We start from the raw sequence: 25,675 nt of genomic DNA on the forward strand, positions 1-25,675 counted from the left end.
ATTTTGTTGCTACTTTTATCAAACGTATTTTTACATATTTTATTATTGTAGTTGTGATTCTCTAATGTTTTGTTAATTTATGTTGTTCATCATTTAAATCTGTATTAAAAATGGGTCAAAAATAACACAATGTTAAAACTGAATAGCACTTGACTAGTATCCACTTAGCTTTTAGGAACTGAAATGGAACAAACATATTTCCTATTCATAATGAATAGGAAAGAAGTTTTTTTTTAATAAAATGCCACATAGGACAGAACAATTTTGCTTCTCTGAGGAATTTGGTCATAGACCAACATAAAATTAATAATTACTCTAAAGTAGAAACAAAAACAAAGCCCTATTGATGGAATAAAAATAAGGTAAAGATAAAACTATTATTGGGGAAAAAATAAGAGTATGGAAATTAAAATGCAAAGGAATCCCATAAAATTACAATTAATTTTACAATGAATAATCCAAATGCTATAAATAACTCTGATAGATAACTATAAATGGACAAGTAATTTTAAAATTTATAAAATGTTACAAGGAGGTAAAGCTATGTTAACCTATATTAGGTCTAGTAATTGCTAAAGCCCTTAAGATTAAAATAATAATGGTACAACTAATTATAATAAAATAGCAAAATAAAACACAAAATGGTCTTTAAAAAGAGAAGGGGGAAATGGAAGTCAGTGGAAGGAAGGATATTGAGTAATGGAAACCTAATGAAGGCTCAGCATCACCTCACTTGACAAAGTAGTTTAATGGTAGCTCTGACCCAGAATCGGGATACATTGTTTGAAATCCCTGCCACCTGGTCAGCTAATAAAAAGACTAAGAAAAGCAGCCTCAGGCGTGCCCAGATATTACATTTTATATGGAGAAATATACATACCTCATACATTTCTATTAAAAAGGCTAAGCACATTACCCACAGTTTCAATTTCTTCCTCACGGCAAGGTATTTGAAGCCTGAATTTCTTCAATGTCATTGCTATTTGTTATCTATTATTGTGTCCAGAAGGCTTTTTTTGAAAAGACTATATACTTCATAATTATACAATTATAAGTAATAATTAAATCATGGTCAATGCAGCAAGAGGCAATTGATTATCAAACCTATAGGAGCAGCAGAAACGCTGGCTACATCACCTGCCAGCCAGGTTTAGTAAATAATGTTCTAATTTTGCAAGTCTTGTCACCATATCATTAATATAGAAAATAATAAGAGGTCTAGATACCACCTTGCTTTAATTCTTATAAGAAGTAGGTACCAGGTCAGAAAGGCTTATTTGGATGTCACTCTTATGCAGAAATTTAGTGAATGCTAATACGCATGTATCAAAAGATCTCTCCAGTTTCAGCTGCAGTTGGTTCTCTAGAAACTATGGAAGCCTATTTTAAAATCAATAAAATCCCATATAAAGTGTTTCCTGTGGTGATGGTGGGGAATATATATTACTCAATGAGATGTTGTAGGATCAAGCACTGGTCCATCCTGATCTTTTCGTCTAACCAGTCCACTAATTCCCAGCAAATATGTACAGATAAAGACAGCGGTGGGCTTCAAAAATTTTAGCAAGGGGTTCTCTGCCCGGTTGCTGGGTGGGTGTGGCCATGGTGGGGATGGCCTAGTCTGCCTCCTGCACCACAATTGGGGAGGGGCGCGTTTTTGCCCTCCCCGGACTCCGGAGGCTTTTCTTGAGCCTCCAGGAGGACGAAAATGGCCTCCCCAGGCTCCAGCGGACCTCTGAAGACTGAAAACAGTAATTTTCCTTTTCAGTAGTTTTATACTCCCCTTTTTGCTCCTGAAGATATTTCAGGAACGGTGGACAGTCTTTACTCTTATATAATTTTAAATGTTCAATTAGGGAACGTTTAGCTTTTATACAGTCCTCATCAAACCACGATTGAGATTTTTTTTTTACATATTCCCCATTTAGTTTTACTGGCTAGTACATCTTTGAATATAGTGATTAACCTAAGGTACAAATTACAGATCCTTTCTGGGGAAGTTTAATCAATTAAGAAAATATATAAACTATGAACCTTACAAGATTTATATAAACATTTTATTGTTTTTTCCCTCTTCTTTGTCCATTTTACATGAATATAATTTGCAGTTTGATGGAAGTTCTGGATAGCAACATTTTTTTTATATTTGTTATCTTCCTTTTAAAGCTTGACACAGGTTTGGAGGAAAATGATCACTACTCAGGGATATCTTCACATTAAAATTAGAGATTATATCTGTCATCCCACCAGAGAATATTAAGTAATCAATTAGTCTTGTTCCAAGGGGGGCACAATAAATGAAATCTACAAATGTATTGCTCTCCCAACTATAATTTAAGTTTAGTAGGTATAAATTATGAAACATTTGTGTTAGACATCATCCTGTCTAATTTACTCCTATCTCTAGAGTTGCCCATTAATGAGGAGCAATCTATGGCTTTCTGGGGAGTAAATACATTTTTTGTTACATATATATCTCAAGGATATGATCTCTATGAGTCTAAGTTTATTATAGGGATCATACTGAAATATCGAAGCAAAGATTATAGGCTACAATTTCTGGAAAAAAGTATGAACATTAAATTTTATCCCTATAAATCAATTTAATGTGGATGATATGTCTCCTACTTTTATGAATCCTACATTAAATACTCATTTCCAGACAAAACAAATCAAGTTCAGTGAATTATTACATTTTATAAGAATGAACTGCATTTTCATGCCTTGGGAAAGTGTATTGACCATACTCACTGGTCTATTGAAAGTGACAAATTATGACCTGTTATAAAGATGTTTTTACCTAAACCATTCACCATAAATTAATAAAACTAACTATACAGAATTATCATGCTAATGTTACCTTTATTTCACCTCTTAACAGTCACTAATAAGAATGCTCAATGATGTATAAGAATTAAAAAGAAAAATTCAAGTATCATGGGAATGCTTTTTGCTACGATCAGCTACCTTCTCTTGGCTAATTCAGGAAGTCTATCAATGAATTTGATGCATAATAAAGCCATATTCCTCATATTTATTCCATTGTTTTGAACAAAAAATTGTATGGCCAATATTAATTCCCTTTTCTGCTTAATTCTAGCAGCAGTGTTTCAGCCAATTTTTCAGTGGTGTTCAGGTGTTGTTTTTTATGCATTTGGATGGGAGTCAGTCACCCAGAAACTTTCTCCAAGCCATTCCCACTTTTTGTTTTTTTTTTAAAAATGCTGTGCTGAAATTATCACCCTTGAAATGATTTGGGGGCCTTATACAGCTCTTTGTTTATGGTCTCACACTCTGTACAACAACTCATTCAAATGCTTTACCCAGCCTAAATACTTAGAATTCATGTACAAAGCTGCCCCACCCGTTCTTTACTGAAAATATAAAAGCTTAGTTTTCAATTTGTCTCCTGTCATAAGTAAAGCATACAAATCAGTTGCATGAAACATTTCAGTCTGTATAACAGTAAATCCAATAGAAGTCTAGAGATTTCTTCCAAATCCAATTAATATAGAGATGCTTGTTTTCCAATGAACCTGTGAAAATACTCATCCTCGCTAAATCACCACTGGTTTGCTAGTATACATAACAATTTGGAGCAAAATTCAAATTAATGGTAGGAGGGAAATTATCTAGACCTTGGCTTTCACTTTCCAGAATGCCACAGGTCTTAACTCTCTTAACATTTATGTGAAGTCACTAGACAAAGCCACTTGTCAGCATGGGTAAAGTACAATCAATATGCTGATAATCCAGATGGTCCTTGGTTAACAACAATTAGACGTGGTCATAAAGCACGTGAAATGGGTGAAGAGATGCTTAGAATAATGTTAAAAGAAGATAAACAAATAGAAACAGTCATGAATACAAGTTCAGGTTCATTATGGCAATAAGGATAATGAAAAATGACATCCTTATTCCATCTGCAGAATGTCATCAGATGATCAAGCCATATACAGTATGTATCTGCTCCAAGGTTTAAATTCTAAATCTCTTTCTCCCATTGCAACATCTTTCGGGTTTTTTTTCCAGCCTCAGTTGTGATAAGAATCTACAAAACATTTAGTTAATGATCTTGTGGGGTGTCAGGATGCTTATTCCTGACGTTATTAATTTCAGTCTTCACTGCACTCGGATGTATCTGTTTCCTGACTGCCCAAGCATCAATAAGCTATAAGCCATGGAGGAAAACACCCTCTATGATTTCTATCACTTTGTGCAGTACAGTAAAACTTACATCTCCTAAAACAAATGTATCTGATTACAGATTTCTTGATTACAGAACGGTTTTTAATAGTGAGCTACTAGAAACTAGCTTAATTCTCTATTCTCCAGGAACAGTAATGATAAAAAAAGAATGTACCAATACAGCATACTATATTAATATCTCTTTCCCTCTCTCATATGGAGAGAGCTCCATATGCATTATGCTCTGAGTAATTATGTAGAAAATTGATTTTAACTATCACTAAAAGCCTTTTCACCACCACTACATGCTTTTTCAGTTTTCCTAGTTTCTAAAGTTCCTATTTTCCATCTTCAGGTGTAGAATTCTCTGTTTCCCTATTCTTTAATGTAATATGCAACACTAATAAGAAATATCCCACTTCAGTTCTTAAAGACCTACTGCAAATCAGTAACTTTTACAGTATCATTCAGCAACTTAAGTTCTTCAGTTTCATTATATTTCTGCTCCCTGCCTCAAAAAAAATTGTTTACACACAATCATATTTGGAATGTGTTACATCTATAGCAAAACAAGCCCTATAATTTAAAAACACCCAAGCCTTCCAAGCTTTGTAAATTCTCTTTTGATGCTCTCTAACTAAGCTTGCCTTATATTATCTGAGCAGTCTTGGCAATGCAGATAATTATGTCTTGCAGTGACAGCCAATTATGTGATATAACAGAAAAAGAACTGCATGTATTATTTTCATTAACATTTTTTTTAAAAAAACCTGACCTCCAGTGAGCATTTCACTTCAGATCTTTCATCCCATGGCCATATTCAGATGATTCCGTTCAAAGCACATTATCTCCTGTTTGAGGCTTATAGGCTTCATGCACTAAGACTGGAAACCACACAGGAATTAATATAGCATCTGTTACTCAGAGCCAAACACAGGACAGGTAGTGCTCAGTTTACAACAGTTCGTTTAGTAACTGTTCAAAGTCATAACAGCACTGAAAAAAGAGACTTATGACCATTTTTCACATGTAAGACTGTTGTGGCATCTCCATGATCATGTGATCAAAATTCAGATGCCTAGCAACTGACTCTTATTTATGACAGTTGCGGTGTGCGGGGACATGTGATCAGCTTTTGCAAGGTTCCATCAAGTAAAGTCAATGGGGAAGCCAGATTCACTTAACAACTGTGTTGCTAACTTAACAACTGCAGTGATTCACTTAACTGTGGCAACAAAGGTCATAAAATGGGGGAAAACTCACTTAACAAATTTCACAACAAACATTTTGGGCTCAACTGTGGTCATAAGTCAAGGACTACCTGTATTGGAGAATTTAATATTAATATTACATGTAAGGGAAGAAGAAATAGGCATAGGTCATCACAGGACTGCAAGAAGTTAAACTAGTTCAAGATAGAATAAATATATGTTCCTTCAAACACTATGTAACACTATCTATACTATGATTTGATTCAGCTATTAAATCTTTTGATAAATTGTGCATATGAAGAGATAAATGCTTACTGTATTTTTGGGAGTATAAGACGCACCTTCCCCCCCCAAGGGTGAAAATCTGGATGCATCTTATACACGGAATACAGCATTTTTGGCCTCCCCAAACCCCGCCCTCTTCACAAAAATGGACATGCAGAGGGTTTGGGAAGCCTGCAAAGTGCTCCTGGGGGTTGGGGGCCAGTTTTTGCTCATTTCCCCCCCCTAGCCCCCAAGAGCACTCTACAAGCCTCCTAAAGGCTATGCATGGCCTTTTTTTGGTAAAAAACGGGACCGTTTTCACAAAAAACAGATCTTTTTTGCTCATTTTTGCCCCCCTCCCAGCCCCCAGGAGCACTTTGCAGGCCTCTCAAAATCTCTGCATGCCCCGTTGTTCACAAAAAAATGAAGCATGCAGAGGATTTGGGAGGTCTGCAGAGTGCAAAACCTTTTTTAAAAAATTACCTCTTCAAAATCTTGGTGTGTTTTATACTCCGGTGCCTCTTATACTCCAAAAATACAGTACTTTCCTCTCAAATTATAATTAAAAGAATCATATACCACATTGTGCTTTTTAATATTTTATTTCTTAATAGGCATCACACATCTCCAGTCAGCATTGCCACAATGGTAACATTCTGTGGTCAATTTTGTCTTTTATTATACAGACCAAAAATATGTTTCCTCTTCCTAGATGTCAAGTAAAATCATTATTTTTATTTACAAAATACAAGTTGTATTTTGTTCAACATCCAATAATTGCAGAATTGTATAAGTGAACTGTAAGTGAATTGTATCTGATCAGTAAGTAATCGTGTTTATTTTTAAAGTAATAAAAAACAGCAATCTCCAAACATTATCTTAACATTGTCATTTAAGATGTTTGTTACCCATCCCATCTTTATGTTGGAATCATCCATCATCCACCATGCCTTCTGAACATTTGATAGTTTTTAACACTTCCAAATATATTGAACAGCACAGCAGAATGAAGACCTGTGTTACATCACTTACTACCTTTATCTGCCTTCACTGTGCTGTACATTTGGGTATGAATGTTCAACCAGTTCTATATTCAGCTAAAAAGCTCAGCCTACCTTTTTTCCATCTTCTCAACAAAGCAACAACAACTTTGTCATAATTTCAATAGGTAGTCATTCTGTCAATTAAGGAAATCAGGATGATTTTGTTGCCAGGTATAAATTAAATTGCTGATGACCATCAAACCCCAGTTATCTGAAGGATTTTCTTCTTCTGTACAAACTGTTAATCATTCTGAGCTATATTGTCTTAGAAGCCCTAAAATTAATTTGCTTCAATGCAGTGATAGTATTTTTCAGTGACAATGCTTTAGAATGGTCTCCTAAGAGAAATTCACCTCACTACTTCATTAAATAAACCTGGACTTAGACATACATTTCTCATTTTCAGGAAGACCGTTGATGTATAAACCTTCTTGACAAGAATAATGAGTAGGGCCTTGCAGTATTTCAGGTAACTATAGTGTCGTAGGAAAAGACATATCAGATTTGGATTATGTCTATTCATCCTCCTTGTCTCCATGAAGATGCCTGTCCATGAAGATGCCCCATTAACTCTTTTCCAAGGATATGTTCACATAATCATATGCCTCATCATCTACCAGCATTGGAGGGATTGTAAATGTGATTTTAGGTGCTCCGACCTTCCATCTGGACAATTTGCTTTTGTCTGCTGCAGGGGCAGTGATCTACTCAGCCTCAAATGATCCAATGAGTTTGCTATGGGTCGCTCCCTTTCATTTGGAATCTGGGTTTGGCACTCATTTGTAGTGTTTCAGTATTGCTAGAGATTATATACGGTATATTAATCACTGTCCATTTTGAATACATAGCAGAAAGAAGAAACTTGGGAGTTCACAAGGTTTTGTTTTCTAACTTTTAATTGTAAACTACCAAGTCGCTGGGAGTCACACAACCAATTACATTGTATAAATAATCAATTCAAAGGAAGGAAAATGAAGTACTATTGAATATATCCTTTAACTAAACCTTAATCCTAATACACTACGGTATTAAATTTCAACATTAAATTTGGAATAACTTGGTACTGAAATTCCAGAATGACTGACAGCCTTCAATTTGAAATTGAAATGTCTTAAGAATGTACTATATACTTATAAATTTATCAGGATCATATTTACAAAACTGAAGTATAAAGTCATTTGCTGAAGAGAGAAGTCATATATGAAGCAGACCTTGCACAAACTCATTTTAATCATGAATTTCTAAAGTTATATGGGCACTTAGTCCTCTTACATACTTATCAAAACAACAAAATAGTAAAGGGTAAAAGGAACAAGTTGAATTGCTATATACTATTTATATAAGATACCTGTTTATTACAGTTGTATAGCAAGAACCAGCATGTTTAACCCCCTGTACTAGGAGCAGAAAGAACCAGATTCCAATCCACCGTAGCCAGTTGGGTGACATGGGAAAGTCACTTCCTCTTGGCCCCAACAAATGTCAATCTCTGAGACAAGCTGGCTAATATTTATTATACAAAAGACATAATGCATCGGTAGCTTAACTAAGAAGTAGACAGAATGCAAAAACAAGTAAGCTCTGGAGTGATGTAGGAGAATGCTAAGTAAAGCAATTGGTATATAATGTTAGTAGGATTGGGTCTCTACATTCCATAGATTTTTAAGTGCAATAGGCTTGCTGCAATTATTAAGTTATTCAATTAATTGATTTTTTGTCATTAATTTTAAAAAGTGTAAGCATATGTGTATTTAATAGGCATTTTGTTTAATTAACTTTAATAGAGGTTTCTATAATAAATGTTAATCTATTCAATTAACTAACTTTAATCGGTTTAATTAATTAGATTTTATGTACCTAAATGCATTCTGCCTCTTTACTGAGATTTCCATAAGGAGTTTCAAGAATAATTTAATTCTCTAGAGTATGTGTAATTAGAATTAGAAATTCCAGTACTGTTGTTTCTTTCTTCCCTTTTCATTCATTCATTCACACACACTCACATTCCTTCTTTTCTCTGGGAGAACAGAACAGAGCAGAACAGGACTTTTTCATTTTATTCTGTCAAAACAATCCTGTATGAATTACTAGTAGTTTAACTAGAGAATTGATGGCAATTTACAATATATTCATTTCTGGAAACCATATTTCACAATGCTCTATTCTTTTTTGAAGTTATCTTTAATCTTCAATCATGATTTCTGAAATCTTTAGCTATTACAAATTAGAAGATTCTTCTTAGAAATTTTTGTATGTGGCTTTGTGTATATGTGTGTATGTTTTAACTAATGTATAAAATATATAAAAATATAGAAATTTTTGCATGTGGCTTTGTGTATATGTGCATATGTTTTAACCAATGTATAAAATATATAAAATAAAAAGGCTATTTATATATGAATATTATTTCCTACTTATTTTTAACACACACACACAGGCACACACACATATACATACACATGAAAAAGATAATGTACATAAATGAACAAGACAAAAAGAATAATGTTGAAATAAATTTATATAAAACAAAAATTTAGTATCAACCATTTCATATCAGAGATAATTCAGTCTTTACACTGGAATAAAACTATTTTGGCTGGATCAAATACATGGCATATTAGATATTTTCCCTATTTTGGCAGTTTCCAAATTTTTGGAATATAATTTAACAACACATGTAACATTTCTGCCTTCCCATGCTCTATTAACAATCTGCTGTTGAATCAAAAGAATACTACCATAGAACAAAACCCATAAATGAATCATTTTCCCCACCAAAATGCTATATTTCTAACGTAACAGAGATTCAAATCCAAACTTTCCTACATTTTTTTGACATGTCAAAACCACAAAGGAAACATTTTAGTGCATTAAATGCATCTTAAAAGAACATTAACTTTGTTTAAAACTCTTGTCCATTGGATCATTCCAAATTAGTTAACTATAGGGCTGGGGATCTCCCAAACTTTTTTCACTTAAAGGACTTCTGGATTCTGCGAATGCATCAGACCCAAAGCATAATTTTTAAAAAGTTTCACAGCTAATTGAATCCAATTTTATTTTGTTAAACATCAAGTGTTTTAGACTTATTAACAACCAGTTACAACTTATTAACAACCAAAGTACTAATGTCAAGTTTTGCTTATGAACTCAAAAATAAAGACTTAACAACCATTTTCAGGCTAGAATTATCCTACAATATCTTTTATGCGAATTAAGATCAGATTTAAGTCTCCAGCTAGCATTGCCCATATTATGTGTCCTGAAGACTTTAATGGAAGAAAGAAAACCAATATTAAAGGGGCAAATAATATCTTTCAAATTGTACCCGTGTGGATTTTTGAGACAAATCATTTACATTCCCAGAAACTGTGGTAGTCAAAATAGCAGCCAAATAATAAAGCTGAAATTTGAGAAAGTTGAACACACACACACCCAACCCCAATCTCATGTGAAAATCCTAATTTGAATGCAGACATCTAGGAGCCTGAACATCCCATAAGGACTTCATGAATGTCTTATCATTCTGTTAAAGTCATTTTTATGTGTGTTTGTGCGTGCGTGTGTGTGTGTGTGTGTGTGTGTGTGTGTGGTGTCAAGTCATTGCTGACTCTTGGTGATTGCCTAGATAAATCCCTTGAGTTTTTTTACCAAGATTTTTCAAAGGGGCTTGCAATTGCCATTTGTCTACAACTGGGAGAGTGTGACTAACATGGAACTAGTCTCCTAATTTTGAGCCTGGTGCCTTAAGCATTATACCAAACTGACAATATAAAACATTTAGCAGCTACGTTACATCTCTGAGTAACTTAAGTAAATTTGATAACATCACATTTATTCTTCTCCCAAATTTCATGAGGATTTTAAGCCATTTATTTATATCAATATTAACTTGAGATAATTAGAATTATTGACTATTATCAAACACAGACATTTATCTAGGAATTATTCAATGTATTTGTACCAAACTGTATTCTTCAGTAGCATGAATGAGTTTTTTAATGTATTTATTTTGTTTTTTAAAGTAAAGAGAAAAAAGATATGTAATTCTAATTCCTCCCTCCACTGAGACAACAGTGAACGTGTTTCAATTATCTGAAGAGAAAACAGAAGTAAAAAATCCTGATTAAACATTTGATTCAAAGCATTCTCAATCCGCCTTTTTTTAAAAAAAAAATATTTTTGAAAACTTTGGAAACCTAAGCTTGCGTATGACTTTGTAATAAAATATAGTTTAAATACAGGTAGCCCTCAGCATATGTCCATTTGTTCAGTGACCATTTAAAGTTACAGCAATGGTGAAAAAACAGATATACAACTAGTCCTTGAAGTTCCAGCCATTATAGCACCTGGCTGTCTGGTTCATAATTATGAGGTTGCAAGAAGTCAGAATTATGTGACTGCCATTTGCAACCCTGCTTGCTGGCTTCCCACAAGCAAAGTCAATGGGGAAGCTGGTAGGAATGGTCACAAGTCATTTTGGCTTTCTTCCCCGTAGCCTTCTGTGCTCAAGCTGTGCTAGGCTGTCCAATCCAGGGCCTTTCTGCATTCATGCTGTGCCCTCCACCTCACAGTCCTCCTACACTCAGACAGCACTGTGGCATTTCTCTCATCAGCCAACACTCACATACAGTCTGCCCGAGGCCTCACCCACCCCTCAGCACCTCTACTTTGGCCCACACTTCACTTTCCACTTAATGACCACTTAATGAGATTTTGGAAAACTAACAGATTCTAGTTTGTGTTATTCAAAAAACCTATATAAAATTTTCACCTGTGAATGCCAAAAAAATATTTGCAGCTACCAAAAAAGCCAACACAGTTCTAGGCTGCATAAACAGAAGGGTAGAATCAAGATCACATGAAGTGCTAATACCATAACGCCTTGGTAAGGTTGCTCTTGGAATACTGCATCCAGTTTTGGTCGCCACAATGTAAAAAAGATGTGGAGACTCTAGAAAGAGTGCAGAGAAGAGCAACAAAGATGATTAGGGGACTGGAGGCTAAAACACATGAAGAACAGTTGCAGGAATTGGGTATGTCTCATTTAATGAAAAGAAGGATTAGGGGAGACATGATAGCAGTGTTCCAATATCTCAGGGGTTGCCACGGAAGGGAGTCAAGCTGTTCTCCAAGGCACCTGAAGACAAGACAAGAAGCAATGGGGGAAACTAATCAAGGAGAGAAGCAACCTAGAACTAAGGAGAAATTTCTGGACAGTTAGAACAATTAATCAGTGAAACAACTTGCCTCCAGTAGTTTTAAATGCTCCAACATTGGAAATTTTTAAAAAGAGATTGGACAACCATTTGTCTGAAAATGTATAGGGTTTCCTGCCTCAGCAGGGGGTTGAATTAAAAGACCTCCAAGGTCCCCTCCAACTCTGTTATTCTATTATTCTGAATGAATCCCTCAGAAAGAAATATATTATTTTTGAAGAAATAAGCTGAAATGCTTACTCTTCTTTTTATTTACTGCCCTAAAATATTTAGAGTTTTATAGCAATAAAAAATAAAAACTGTCAATTTAACAGACTAATGGGGAAAAGTGTATCTGAGTTTAGCACCTGTTAAACAGAATATTGGATTTAGGCATGTGGAAAATGTACATAAAACGTACACACTGATTCACCAAACAGCAGATTTGACATTTTTCTGCCATATCCCAAATTTACTGAATTAGATATACTAAACTAACATTGTACAGATATTGCTATCCTAGACAATATGATACTTCTGCAAATTCTTAAACTCATTTGACTCCTAATCGTGAATTCAGGAATACTTTTTTAAAGAAAACCAGTCTTTATTAATAAGAGAAGCTCTGGTTCAATAAATATGTTTTACCTAAAATTCTATAATATTTTGTCATAAAATTACAAATATATACATGTAATTTTATCATGTGCAACCAGTTTTTACGGTTCATAGAAATACAAACCTGTAGCACAGATATCCAACTGTAACTATCACCCAAAATTGTAACATAATTATGTAAGTAAATACAGCAAATCAAAAATAAATTCAGTCAAATGACATAATATGACACAATATGGCTTCAAACATGGGTAAAATGTTAGATGATATTGCATATGATGTGCTACTCTTAAAAATAAATATTGTTTATTTAATTTAAAATTTTTTAAGGCACCTCATCTCACAGCAATAAAATTGCAAAACTAAATAAATAAAAATAAAAATAAAGATCACCACTTTGTGTCTCAGTCATCCAATCTGTAGGCTCTCATGTCACTCTACCTTAAACCCTGGAGGAAGAGCCAGTTCCTTATGGACTTCCAGAAGGCTAAAGGTGGAACCTGCTGCATCACCAAGAAAGGTAAACCCTCCCCTCCATTAGGCTGGGGTCACCATGGAAAAGTCTTGTTTAATTTAGTTTAAAGCAAAATACTTCATTTTTTGTTTTTCCTCTATGAAACTTCAGTGTTCTCTTTCTGAAAGAAAAGTTCCCGCAATTCTCCTCCTCAGGACATGTCGGTCAATGTATCATGAACGAAGCGGGATAGTCTTTGTCTGCTGGAAGATGGTTTGCACTGAATATATCCCCATGTCCATATTATTTTTCATCCTTGTGTCTCTTGATATCAATTCTAAAAATCTAGAACAAAACACACTGAAAATGTCATGGCTTAGAAATTTAAATCTAATAACTCATTTGTATTACATATTGGGGCTGATAACAAAGAAAAATGCATAGGAATGAAATCTGACAAAATCTAAATAGCTTTTTAGTCACCCTATCAAGGTAAGAAAATTCACCTGAACAAGATGGTCAGTGCTGAATGGAGAATCCTTTAAGATTGGGTAAAGATCAGATTGGGTTTTCAATTTATCTCTCACCCTCCTATATCATGCCCAATCTCATTCAGTAGGAGGGAGGGTGGGTGGGTGAGTGGGTAGGAGGGAGGGAGGAAGGAAGGAAGGAAAAAAGGCTCTTCCTTCTGCTAGCTCTTACATCTATGATACTTTCAGTTGCAGGCTAATAGATTTATTTCCATTGTAAAGAGGAAATATAATTTAAATGCAAATTACTTATTTTTATTTTATCAAGCTTCAGCTGAAACATCTGTGTATGGTTGAATTTATTTTGAACAATATATCACTTTTGACAAAAACTGATGTGTGTGTGTGTGTGTGTGTGTGTGTGTGTGTGTGTATGGACTAGTATGAAAGAGGGAGTAGTGACCTTCCTCCCATATTTAGGCATACCAGGGGTTGTAACACATATATATATATATACATATATATATATATGCTACATACATACATACATACATATGTTTTATTTGTACTGATAAATAAATAAAGGGATTTGAACCAGAAAGGGTATGGCTAGCTGATGAGAGCTAATTAGCTCGAAATAGATCTATACTAGTCTCCCTTTATTTATTTATCAGTACAAATACAACACAAATATAAAAAGGCAACATTAAAAATAAAAATATGGTTTTCTGCCTGCATGGTCTTCTGTGATGAGCCGAAGGACAGAAAGAGGGAGTAGTGACCTTCCTCCCATATTTAGGCATACCAGGGGTTGTAACACAAATACATATACATATACATATACATATATGTGTGTGTGTGTGTGTTGTATTTGTGGTGATAAATAAATAAAGGGAGACTAGTATGGATCCATTTCAAGCTATTTAGCTCTCATCAGCTAGCCATATCCTTACTGGGATTCGAACCAGGGCTGTATTGCATATTAGGCCGATGTAATTGCCACTAAGCCACAGGCTCTCTTCCTTATCAGCAAGGCCAGGGAAATAGGTATTTGTGTTACAACCCCTGGTATGCCCATACCAGGGGTTGTAACACAAATACATACATACATACATACATACATACATACATACATACATACATACATACACGTATGTATGTATGTATGTATTTGTGTTACAACCCCTGGTATGCCTAAATATGGGAGGAAGGTCACTACTCCCTCTTTCTGTCCTTCGGCTCATCACAGAAGACCATGCAGGCAGAAAACCATATTTTTATTTTTAATGTTGCCTTTTTATATTTGTGTTGCATTTGTACTGATAAATAAATAAAGGGATCTATACTAGTCTCCCTTTATTTATTTATCAGTACAAATACAACATATATACACACACACACACACACACACCATACTCTATTGGGGGGGGGGAATCACATATAGACAAATATGAACTAGTAACGTTGCTTACAGCACAGAAAAAATAGGAATATTGTTATGTTTCTTGCTGAGCTGTGACTCTGCAATTACATAAGCTTGTTAAGATTCAGAACTTTAACCACAACATTTCTTGTAAAACTGAAAATAAATATGTGTCCTGATTACTTGGTAAGGTATGACATGATGTAATTAGCTTAGCTCATTAAACTTTAAAAGCATGAGATTTATTGATAATTAGGGCATCTGTTTATGCATAAAGCAAATTTGGGGAGTTTTTACTTGGGATTAAAAGAATACTGTATGAAAGCAAAACCATGCTTAAAGGTCTGTGAATCTTTGTGAATTTTCAACATTTCTGCATAAATCCGATCTAAAATGTCATCTGTGTTGTGAAGACCAGATTTTAATAAATATCTAGAATTCTGCTGCTTAAATAAGGCAGGACCTCCTAAATGCACATCTGATTTTCATTTCATCTATTATCAAGAATATATCATTTCATCTACCCAAGAATAACATAAAACCATCCAGCCAAAGTTTAGTTCTTTATTTGCATAAGCCATAAAGACAAAATCTTGCCTTTACTACCCTATTCTAATGGATAAACTCTGGGAATTTCTAGCGATTGGCTATCCTAAATCTCTTCTTCCCATGATCTAGTTCTGAATGGTGCTATCTCTTGTCTCATCACCAACCTTGGAAGGCTCCCTCCTTCCTAAGAACCTGCTGCATTACTGTAAATCCATCACATCATCTTCCCCTTTATAGACACAGGCCATCACTCCTATTGATTGCAACGCCTGACTCCAATTTCCCCTTCAAATAAATTGATAACATTAAGAAGTGCACATACTTTTGCCACAAACAAATATATAGCTTTAGATAATTTTCCACAGTAATCAATGAACATGTATGATGTTTTGACTCATTTGTTAATTGGATTCTCCTTATCTATTTTTAAGACATATGAAGAACAGATCATGTTTTAAGTCATCCTTATGCAGAAATGTTGAACATTCAAAGGATTGACAAACTTCTAAACATCAGTCCCATGAGTTTAATAGAAAAAAATGTCACTTTTTTCTCCTCCCAAAATTGCATCTTTTTTTGGGGTGGGTGGGTGTTGATTTTAACATTACTTCTGGAGAATGTGTGAACAAAACATATTTTTATTGGCATCTTTTTGAAAATAAGGGTGGCATTTGCTCTACTTCGGTCACGTAGTCATTCACAAATTTCTCAAGGACTACATGAAGTTTCAGCCATACTCAGTAAATTCCACTGGCATTTGAATGTCATAAAGATCAGAAGATCAAAACTTATTTTAAATAAGCAGTATTTAAGTGCTTTAAATAAGCACTTAACAACACCCATCTTTTTATTAGGGAAGCTTGAGCCAAAGTAGAAAGGATGTTGTTCCACCTTTTCTTTCTTAGCCTACCTCCATCTATGTTGAGCAATTGTTCTTCTGAATCATTTATCTTCCTTTTAATTTGAATCTAGCAGTACGTTTTACTCTGCCTGATGTTTTGTCTATAATTCTGTACTACCTCAGTATACTCTTCCTTGATGATCTGTTATTCTTTTCAGCTCCTGAATTTTTATTTTCATTAAACTTCATGCAGGTACAATGGCTTCCTCTGCTATCCTCTGCTTTTACCTCACTGAAATTCTCTCCCCCTTCCCATAAGCTCTTTTTTCCATAAGCCTCTCCTGCCATGAAATCTTAGTATATTTAGTTTAATATTTTTATTAAAATGTCCAAGATAATGCTTTCAACTAGATTTAGTTTGATTTTCCCTGAAATCAAGAACTCTTACCTTTGCATGATCACTATCCCCAAATGCTCTTGCTACATTTACTTCATTGACTAAGTCTTCCCTTAGGTAGGATAGCTGATCCTCTTGTGTCTTCCTTCAATCTCTGAAGGAGAAAATTGTTAACAAGAAAGGTCAGGAATTCCTGGAAGGATCACACTTGGCAGAGCTTCTCTCCCAAGATATAATCCCCCAATAACTATAACTTCACACAACATGGAAAAATCTGTAGTTTGTTTTTGGGAAATATAATTTATTTTTCCTTGTTTCCATAAGCTTACAGTAGACATAATCAACAGTATTACCTCTATTTATTCTTCCATCTATAGTATCAACATATTCATTCTACTAGATTTCTGAATGAATACTTTTAATTTATAGTGGAATTTCTATTTTCTGTCCATTGTTTTTATTATATTATATTTTATTTTATTTATCTCTCTATATCATATTTTGTTCACATTTCATCAGTTCAGATGACAAGTTTGTATAAGTGATGCATGTCTTTGTATTACCATATTCATGTTCCTGAAATATATACCTTGCATTTTGAGTATTATAATGCAATATAATGTTCAGAGCAAAAAAATATGTATTACAGTTTTTGCTAAATAAAACAACTCCTGCGGTTCCATAACATGTCTTAATTTCACCGAACATTTAATAAAGCACTTCAACGTATTTTGATTTCTATGTTAATCAAATATAGGCTGGCTAGAATGACTATTACATGAAACCACAGTAGGTAGATCTCATTGGACTGAGGTGTCAAAAGTGCAATGCTATGGTTTTCAATAGTGGACCCAGATGTTTTCTAGCTTTTTAAAGATAAAATGGGGTGAGTTAGATAATATTTAAACTTCAGAAAGTTCAAAATATTCTCAATGTCTATATGTATAAAAACAGCTCTGTGTATGTGTGTGTGTTCCAGCATAGCTCTGGAACGCCTCGAGCAATTTCAACTAAACAGATGACTTACTGTCTGGAAACAAATACTGTGGGGGTAAGACACCTCTAAAACCCCTTGGGTTGTGTGATCTGTTAAGATATACAGCCTGTTGTGCCTTAAAATTGCTTCTACTGAACTGTCACAAAATGGCTACAGCGCAGTGGAGTTGCCATGGTAACAGCTTCACAGTACTCCACAATGGGGCTCCCTCGGGTAAAGGGGAAAATCCAACATTAGAAATTACGTCTGGTCCAGACATTTCCCCCCATAAATAAATACCCGGCCAACGCTGGGTTATCAACTAGTTGACAATAAGAAAAGGATATTCAGAAAAGAAAATTATGTGCTTTTTCATTTCAGGAAAAAAATGAATGTTCATGAATAGAATCGGTCTGGCTTAGCAGTATCATATGTGGAAAGAATCTTGGATTTCTAGTTGCTGATTGATTCGGTATTAATCAGCAGTATGATGTGGCAGCCAAAAACCATATATAATTTTAGGATATACTGATACAAGCATAGTTTTCAAATCATGACAACTGGTCAGTTCTAAATATCATTCTTAAAGAAGATTTAGAAATATGGAAAAAATAAAAAGGGCAATATAAATAATCAAGAATCATAAAACAAGTATCATAAAAAGAATCATTTAATGCAATAGTCCTCAACTTAGCAACCTGTCTGGTCACTTACCAACCATTTGAAGTTACAACAAACTTTCTCAAAGCTACTTAAAACCAGATTTAAAAGTTATGAGGGCTGCAGCCACTTGCAATATTTAATGATCACATGACTGTGATTTACAACAATTATTTTGCCAGAAACCGGTATTATTTTCAATTTCCAGCAATACCACAAAACATGTCGTAAAATCAGACACAATCAAATAGTGTCCCGCTTAATGACCAGCACAATTTATGATTGCAATTCCAGACTCAATTATGCTTGTAAGTCAAGAAGTCCCTGTATATGTTGTTTTGGGGGGAAAGCAGCATTTTCCAAGGATGTGAATGGAAATTGCTAGAAATTGAAATAAATACCAGTTTCTGGCAAAAAGTTTCACATGAAAGAATGGGATGCATTTGCTATTGTTCCAGAATACAAGGTATTAATTACTATAAATGGATATAGGATGTAAAATAAATATTCTGATGGAATATTAGGTCTACAAACAAATGCAATTAAGCTGGAACTAATTACTTTAGGAATTGGTAGTCTCTCATTGATTGGACAAATCAAGGAGTCTTATACAGAGTCTTTTTCTTAAAGGATTATAATAGCAGGGGATTTGCATAAATGGCTCTATAATTCTATTTCAGCATATACTGATTTAGTAAAATTCTTACTTTTCAATAACCAATTAGAAGGAGATGCTTCTATTTCTAAAGTGAGGAAACGGGATTATTGGGAGAAGAAGATATCTATATCTTTTTTTTTTTTTTTTGCTCAGGGTACAACATGTTATATACATTAGTTAAGTTTAAATATGATAGTGCAAATGTGCAATTGAGAGTAAGCCAGAGGGGGGGGGGGGGTTCCTACTGGTTCAGACCGGTTCGGCCGAACTGGTAGTGGTTTTCCGGCCTGGTTTGCTGGAATCGGCAGCAACCCAGGCCTGCCATGCCGGGGTTGCATTTCTGCGCGCACACGCCCTCTCTCAGTGAACTGGTATTAAACCGGTTAGGAACCCACCACTGGAGTAAACAAAACTTCACCAGAACTATTAGATTAAACTAATTCATGTTAAGAACATAAGATCCTTAACTAGAAATTTGAGAAATTTAAAGTTAATAATTTTATACAATTCCATTCAAAATTTGTTTAAGTTTGATTATTCAGAAATCTGGATAAGTCCTGACCCTCCCCCCCCAAAAAAGCTTTAAAACCTGAATTATTCAGAATAGCATTTAAGAACTGCCACTAACATGTCTCTTATTATTATTTGGTTATAATAATTTACAAAGGGTTTGACATTTTTAAGAAGTTTATTTCATTTTTATTCTGTTTTTATATTATTAGTTTGGTAGTTTTTATTGTATTATACCACTACAGTATATGTGGAATGCTACAGTATATAAATGTAATAAAACAATGCACAATATGAAACATATTTGAAAGGAAATATGTGATAGCAAGAGATTTCAAGTCTCTTTTATATATTTTATATATGTTTAAGATGGGGTCATTTTTATTTATGTCATAATTTTATATTTTTATTACACGCCATAAAGTTGTTTTTGATCTCTAGGGACCACATTATTGCTACCAATTACATACAAACAATCTGAATCAAAGCAGTTACTTCTATTGTCAGAACAAAAAATAAGGCAAGATATTAAACTATAGCTTCAATATTGTTTAATATAGGAATGGCAATCTTTCAGCAATCAGGAGTTGTAATTTTTTTTTATATATTCGGTAGCAATTACCTAGAACTCACTTGTACTTAATACAGCAACTTTTTCTAAAGCTTCCTGATAACTGCAGAAGCTATAAACTTACTGTCTTAATTATGGCTTGTGGAAATTGCAAAACAAAGCAAATATATGTTACACAAATGCCTATACATATTTTATCAATATACCAGGATAAAATCATATGAAATTAAACTAAAGCACTGGAAAGCAGAAAAGAGAAGTGCACACCAGTGACAGAGCATGACGCTATAGAGCACTGCACACCAAGGTAACTAGATACGAGAACAGTTTTTCCCCGAACGCCATCACTCTGCTAAATAAATAATTCCCTCACTATTGTCAAAGTATTCACTAAGGCTGCATTACTATTACTATTAGTCTTCTCATCGTTCTTATCACCCATCTTCTCCCAGTTATGACTGCAGGACTGTAACTTTGTTGCTTGTTTCCTTACGATTTGTATTGATATTGATTTTTCCTTGATTGCTTATTATACCCTATGACTATCATTACGTGCTGTACCTTATGATTATTGACTAATGTATCTTGTCTTTTTATGTACACTGAGAGCATATGCACCAAAGATAAATTCCTCGTGTGTCCAATCACACTTGGCCAATAAAGAATTCTATTCTATTCCAAAAGGATCAATAGTATATCAACTGGTATATAATTTTAACTGTTGGGAAGAAAAATAATTGTTCATTAAATAAAACAAAACAAAAAATGCAGTAATTAAGTTAAACTATCTTATTCTATGAAAAATGCCTTCTATTTTTCCAAACATATGAAACTAAAAAATATTTTTGGTTCACTACATCAGTATCTCATTAGCATTTTATTTATTTTGCACATATCTTTTTATCTGACAATCCAGAACATTGAAAAATAAACACTGCTAACAAATATAGCTAACAGCAGCTCACACAATATCTATTTAATTGGGTAATGACCACACAATTGTCTGAATGCTAAAAACAATTTGAAGCAGATTGCTTACAGCTGATCTAAATCAATCACTATAAGAAAATATCTGCTTTTGCTTAGATAATTAAATACATAAGAGGTATTCATTAAACTAAATAACATTATAGGTAGTCCTTGTTTACTGACCATAGTTCAGCAACCAGTGCTGAAAAACTAACTTCACAACCAATTTACAACATTTATGATCTTTGCAGATCCTACATTTATGTAATCGTCATCACAGTCAGTATATGTTGTCTTATCATCGCTTCACTTAGCAGCAAAGTAGCTGGTCCCAATTAAGGTTGTTAAGTAAGGTCTGTTTGGATACTGTAAATATTTTTCCTAATAAAAGTGAACACATTTCAATGTGGCTATTAATCTTAATGAATAAATGTAGTAGGATCTCTAATAAAATACACATCTGTAGACAATGTATTATATACATTAAATGTTTTAATTGGTTATCATTTTCTTTTTACTCAACACTTTTTACTCATTTGACACATGACCTTTGAATGTTGCTAAATATAGCAATAATTTCTTTAAAAGAATAACATTAATAAAACATACTGTGATTGGTTGGAGGGCCACAACATTTATACGCACGGCAGCGTGCGCGCACACACAATTGTATTTTTGCAAACCCTGAGGTTCCCCAGTACATGCTCTTGTTACTAATTAACCCAGTTTAGGTTCCAATTCTGTCCATTTCCACCAATGAATTAACTTTTAATAAAGAATGATGTAATACAGTTATGAGATTTTCTTTTAGGTTAACACCTAAATAAGAAAAAAAAGATAAATCTCAGTTCATATAATAATTCAATCTAAAAATATTGCAAACTATTGAGAAAAAGCAACTTCTATTCCTGTTATATTATATCTAATAACTAGGCAACAAGGTAACTGGATCAATATAAACAGAGCAATGACTATGAATTTATTGTCAAGGTACTTGTTTGTAAGACTGTACGAAAATCACTAAAACACAGTCAATTTAAAATCTGATATAGTTTCTGATTAGTGGCATGGAAAATCTAAGAATACAAATATAATTGGGAGCAATTTTGCAAATCAAAACATTCATTATTAGTTCTCCATTACTTGCCCCTCTGTTCCTCCAATTTTGCCAATTGCATCAATAAATGCTAAATTTTGTTTTGAGGTATTATCTCTGGAATAAGTCAATTATCATATTCCATAACAAAGCCTGTTCAAGAAGCTTACTCCTTTTCTTTTTGCATAAGAGCTAAGCAAGAACAGTTTCTGAGAACTCAGTAGAATTCCTCTCATTAAAATGAAACAATAGAAGAAACATGTTTATGCCCGAAGGCAGCATGTTAGCAATCCGAAAAAATACACTGGTGACAACATTCACAATATTGTAATTTTTACAGCCCTCCTTTTTTATCTTCACATCTGTTTTCTAACAAGGTTGAATTAAGAGAAAATGACTATCATACAGTCACTGTTCCATACTTGAGCAAGGAACTGAACCCAATATCCTAATGAAAATTCCAGAATTTAGCGTGTTACAACATTGTTGATTTTTACCCTTCGCTACAGAACAGCAGAATAGTTAATGAACTTTTTCAATTTTAAGTGGGTCGGGCCTAAATCAAAAACATCAATATTTGGTCCCAATACAGTGAAGCAGGAGCTGTTGTAAGGTTGTTCTCAAAGGATACAAACAAGAAAAAATGAAGGACATTGGCAGAGGCTGAGCAGAAATACTGGAAAGATCAAATGATGGGCAGGCTGGCAGAATATCTCATGCTAGGAGTTAGAAGTTTTTGAGGAAAGAAATTGAGTGTTTTCCCCACTCACACCATTCTAAGAATTTTCTTTGGAATAAAACTCATAAAGTGTTTTGGCTTGTGATTCTTTGTATTATGATTACAATAATACAATAGTAGAGTTGGAAGGGACCTTAGAGGTCTTCTAGTCCAACCCCCTGCCTAGGCAGGAAACCCTATACCGTTTCAGACAAATAGCTATCCAACATCTTCTTAAAGACTTCCAGTGTTGGGGCATTCACAACTTCTGGAGGCAATCTGTTCCACTGATTAATTGTTCTCACTGTCAGGAAATTTCTCCTCAGTTCTAAGTTGCTTCTCTCCTTGATTAGTTTCCACCCATTGCTTCTTGTTCTACCCTCAGGTGCTTTGGAGAATAGTTTGACTCCCTCTTCTTTGTGGCAACCTCTGAGATATTGGAATAATGCTATCATGTCTCCCCTAGTCCTTCTTTCTCTTAAGCTAAACATTCCCAGTTCCTGCAACCGTTCTTCATATGTTTTAGTCTCCAGGCCCCTAATCATCTTTGTTGCTCTTCTCTGCACTCTTTCTAGAGTCTCCACATCTTTTTTACATCGTGGCGACCAGAACTGAATGCAGTATTCCAAGTGTGGCCTTACCAAGGCATTATAAAGTGGTATTAACACTTCACGTGATCTTGATTCTATCCCTCTGTTGATGCAGCCTAGAACTGTGTTGGCTTTTTTGGCAGCTGCTGCACACTGCTGGCTCATATTTAAATGGTTGTCCACTAGGACTCCAAGATCCCTTTCACAGTTACTACTACTGAGTAAGGTATCACCTATACTGTACCTGTGCATTCCGTTTTTGTTGCCTAAATGTAGAACCTTACTCTTTTCACCATTGAATTTCATTTTATTAGATAGTGCCCAATGTTCAAGTTTGTCAAGATCCTTCTGTATCTTAAGTCTATCTTCTGGAGTGTTGGCTATTCCTGCCAGCTTGGTATCATCTGCAAATTTGATGAGTTCCCCATTTATTCCCTCATCCAAATCATTGATGAAGATGTTGAAGAGTACTGGGCCTAAAACAGAGCCTTGGGGTACTCCACTGCATACTTCCCTCCATGTAGATGCAGTTCCATTGAGGACTACACGTTGAGTGCGGTTGGTCAGCCAGTTACCAATCCATCTGGTGGTGATGCTGTCTAACCCGCATTCTTCTACTTTATCTAGTAGTAGGTTATGGTCTACCTTATCAAAAGCCTTACTGAAGTCCAAGTAAACTATATCAACGGCATTCCTCTGGTCCACTAATTTTGTCACATTATCAAAGAATGCAATAAGATTAGTCTGGCATGATCTGTTTTTGACAAATCCATGTTGGCTTTTGGCTATTACTTTGTTTGCTTCTAGGTGTTCGCAAATTCGTTGCTTGATTATTTTTTTCCAGAATCTTTCCTGGTATTGAGGTCAGGCTGATAGGTCTGTAGTTTCCTGGATCTAATTTTTTCCCTTTTTTGAAGATGGGAACCACATCAGCTCTTTTCCAGTCCTCTGGTAGTTCCCCGGTGTTCCAGGATCTCTGAAAGATATAATTCAGTGGTTCTGAGATCTCGTCTGCTAGTTCCTTCAGAACTCTGGGGTGTAATCCATCCGGTCCTGGTGATTTGAACTCGTCTAGGGTAAACAGGTGCTCACTTACCATTTTTTTCCCTATTTCAATTTGTGTTCCTAATTTTGTGGTGCTGCTTTTGATAGGTTGGACTGTTTTATCCCTTTGTGTAAATACAGATGCAAAACATGAGTTAAATAGTTCTGCTTTCTCCCTGTTGCTTGTCACCTTCTTGCCACTTTCTCCTAGCAACGGACCAATTGTTTCCTTAACTTTTTTCTTGTTTTTAACATGTTGGAAGAAGCTTTTTTTGTTAATTTTTACTTTTGTGGCAAGCCTTTCTTCATTGTGAGCCTTAGCTTTCCTCACTTCATCTTTACAGGCTCGGGCTATTTGCTGATATTCTGCCTTAGTTATGTCCCCCTCCTTCCACTTTTTATACTTACTTTTTTTTTTCTTTCAGTTTGTCAGATAGTTGTTTATGCAGCCATGCTGGTTTCTTTTGGGAGGTGTTGTTTTTCTTCTTCATTGGTATTGTGTTAGACTGGGATTTTCTAATCTCATTTTTCAAAATTTCCCAAGCTTCTTGAGTTGTTTTCCCCTCGAGGATTCTCATCCATGGAATTTTTCCCAAGCTCTCTCTAAGTTTATTGAAATTAGCTTTCTTAAAGTCCAAGACTCTAGTTTGACTTTGTTCTACTACTTGTGTTTGGATAATGTTGAATTCCAATATTGCATGGTCACTTGCCCCCAGGGTTCCTATGGCTTCAACACCTTCTATCATTTCCTCTCTGTTAGTGAGAATTAAGTCCAGTATGGCTGATCCCCTTGTTTCCTTCTCTACTTTTTGGAAAACAAAGTTGTCTGCTAGGTTTGTTAGGAACCTGTTGGATCTTCCACTTGGTGCAGAGTTTGTTTCCCAGTTGATGTCAGGGTGATCAGAATTGATCAGAATTGATCAGAATCAGGATTGATCAGAATTGATCAGAATCAGGATTGATCAGAATGGTTTAACAGGATGTGGTATGTCTGTTTGGCGATAAAAATATATATATTTTATACATGTATTTACTATAGAAAATGGGGTAGGGTAGGGTAGGGTAGGGTAGGAAGATAGGTAAGAATATAGCAATAGAATATTGTCCAAGTGACACAAGTGAATATTGACACAAGGAATTTGGCTCCATTGCATACACTCTCAGTGTACATACAAACAACGAAGTAATGTAACCATAAGATACCAATAGAAGGGAATGGAAAAGATG

At 34.6% G+C, this 25,675-nt stretch overlaps 1 protein-coding gene across 2 annotated transcripts in view; it reads right to left on the reverse strand.

Annotated features, from left to right (window-relative positions):
• The window catches only part of MACROD2 (mono-ADP ribosylhydrolase 2), a 1,131,713-nt gene that overhangs the window by 1,062,160 nt on the left and 43,878 nt on the right, over positions 1 to 25,675 (reverse strand). The window lies entirely within an intron of this gene.

Source organism: Natrix helvetica (assembly GCF_964273705.1).
Source record: "Natrix helvetica genome assembly, chromosome: 2".
NCBI lineage: Eukaryota > Metazoa > Chordata > Lepidosauria > Squamata > Natricidae > Natrix > Natrix helvetica.